This window comes from Arachis stenosperma, chromosome 10 (assembly GCF_014773155.1).
Source record: "Arachis stenosperma cultivar V10309 chromosome 10, arast.V10309.gnm1.PFL2, whole genome shotgun sequence".
Taxonomy (NCBI): domain Eukaryota; kingdom Viridiplantae; phylum Streptophyta; class Magnoliopsida; order Fabales; family Fabaceae; genus Arachis; species Arachis stenosperma.
The window spans coordinates 36577631-36580547 of NC_080386.1; positions in this window are offsets into that span (position 1 = coordinate 36577631).

Consider the following 2917-nt stretch of genomic DNA (forward strand, 5'->3'; position numbering starts at 1 on the left):
ATAATAATGCTAATGAGTTGGAATAGTCTCCTCATACTGATCTAAGAGGTCGCAGATTCGAATCTCTTTATTTTTGATAAAAAAATAATAATAGTAACAATAATAATAATAAATGAACAAAGATAAAAAATAATTGCATATACTAGACGATCAAGGTATTTAATAGTGTGATTTTCAGGACGTGCAATGTCACGAACTATGTTCTGCATTTATTATTTTTATTTTTGAAAAAAATATTATATAATCTTTATTAAATCTGAATTTAAATATTGATATTTAAATTAAATTTGAATTTAAATATTTATAAAGAATATAAAATATATTTAATATATTTAAAATAAAATTAAATTCAAAAACGTTTGAAATCAAACTTAAATATATATTTAAATTCATATTTAAATATATATTAAATTAACAATTAAAATTATTTTAAGTTTTAAATATATATTTGAATTTAGATATATATTTAAATTTGACGTTAAATATATGTCAGGTTTATTTATAAATTTAAATTTAAATATACTTAAATATATATATTTATAATTTGAATTTAAATATATTTTGACTTTATATATATATATATATATATATATATATATATATATATATATATTTAAATCTGACTTTAAATTTACTTTGGTTTTAATTATAAATTTGAATTTCAATTTAAATATATTTAAATTCAAATTTAAACATATAATTAAAACTGAAATATATTTAAATATCTATTTAAATTTTAATATTTTAAAATATAAATTAAATTTACAATTATATTTATTTTTAGATTTAAATAATTTAAAATAAAAATCATATTTAAATTTAAAATATATTTAATACTAATACTAATTAACATCATCATTATTCATCTAAACATATAATAAAAATATAGTCTTTTAATTATGTGTTATTATTTTTTTCTTACTACTAATAACACTATTTAATTTAAATAATAAATATAAATATTATTATTATATTATTTATACTTTAGATTAAAAAAATACATAATTAATCTACTAATTACATTATTATTATTATTATTAAAATAATTTACTTGTTAATTGTTGGAGAGAAAAAAAAACTTGGCAAATAGATATGGAAGCTCTTGTGCATTATTGGAGAGAAGAAGAAAAAAAGCTTGATTATTCTATTAGTCTTTATAGTTTTGCAAAATTTTTAATTAAGTCTTTATACTTTTTTTTTTCTAATTTGGTTTCTACACCAATTTTTTTTTAATTAGGTCCCTTTAGTCTTGATAGTAATTGATTTAATTGTATAGGAACCCAACCAAAGTGCAGGGACCCAAATAAGAGCAAAAAAAATATAAAAACTCAATTAAAAAAATTGGTACAAAAACTCAATTAAAAAAAAATAACCAACTTGAGTTGGTCGAGTGGTCTGCTCACTCGTCCGCTTAAGCAAGTGTCGGAGATTCGAATCCCGCCTTGTGCATGTCGCAACCCATTGGCTAGCGATAAATTAGTCTTTGGCCTGTAGAATTAAAGAATACCGTGGACAAAAAAAAAATAGAATAATTAAACCAAAACAAATAAAAAAAAGGAAACAGAATGCAAGCAATACGCACTTTCCATATTGTTAGAAAAATACGCAAGCTTTTTCAAAAACATGCCATAGATCCTTTTAATACACCGTTTTCTCTAATAATGAAGTAAATCTCACATTCTTCTTCAATAATCAAATAAAAATCCCTCAAAGTTGGTGTTATATTTTCTTTTGGGAAAATTCAAGTTTAAATTTGGAAAAAGCAGTTTGCAACGAACTGCGGTTTCTTCATGACGGCTCTAAACAAGTGGTATCCATAGTCACACCTCGTAATTGAATTATGATTGCAACAAAGTTGCTGTCACCATCATACACCCACCTTATGATTGGAAACCGCTTTTTCTAAAGTATGAAAGTAAAGCTGGACTTGCATTTCTCAAAGGCCATGTAACACCAATTTTGGCTCATCAACTCACTCTGGGTAATGCATGTGGTGATGGCCCTATGAGTCATGTGGCACTTTCCAACACTCTATATATATCTTTGTTTAAATGATGATGATTACTAATTCAAATATTTAAAAATTTTATTTATTTAACTATCTTGTAAATTCGAATTAACTAATAAATATAAATTTAAAAAGTTCTTATTTACTAAAGTTTTTTATTTTTACATTTCGAATATAATATATATTAGATATTTTATATTTTTACTTTCTACGTATTTGATATATTTAGTAAATAATTAATTATAAAATTTTGATATAATTGGTGTCGTTCATTCTAAAGGAGTAAGTATTTTATATTTTTATGTTTATTTTGCAATTAAATTTTTATGTTTTTTTAATTGAATTTTTACATTATTTTTAATTTAGTAATTAGGTTTTTTTATATTAAAAATGTTAAAATTATCGAAATATTTTTATCAAAAAACATGTAGTTAAAAATATAATTAGGTTCTTAATTAATTATTAATATCTTTAATTTGTAGAGAAATATTTTCAGTTAATTCTAACACTTTTTATATTAAAAAAGACCTAACTACAAAATTAAAAGTAATATAAGAACTTAAATAAAAAAAATATAAAATTCTAATTATAAATTTGATAAAATGATAGAAACTAATAGAGTAGTTAAATTTTTTATAACTAACTTTTAATCTTATGTTTTTCAATTAGCGGTAATAAATAACTAAAGTAAGATCAGAACATAATAAAAGTTTAACTATAATATATTAATCAGGTAAAAATTTGTTTCTTGTTACATTATCGCTGTATATTTATTTTTAGAGAAAATTTTATTCCTCTTTCCTAAAAAAATGTTAATATGATACTCTTATCTCCTCTATTTATAAAATATTTATTTTTTTCTTTTTAATTTATTTTAAAATTTTTGTATTAACTAATATCAGTTTTAAC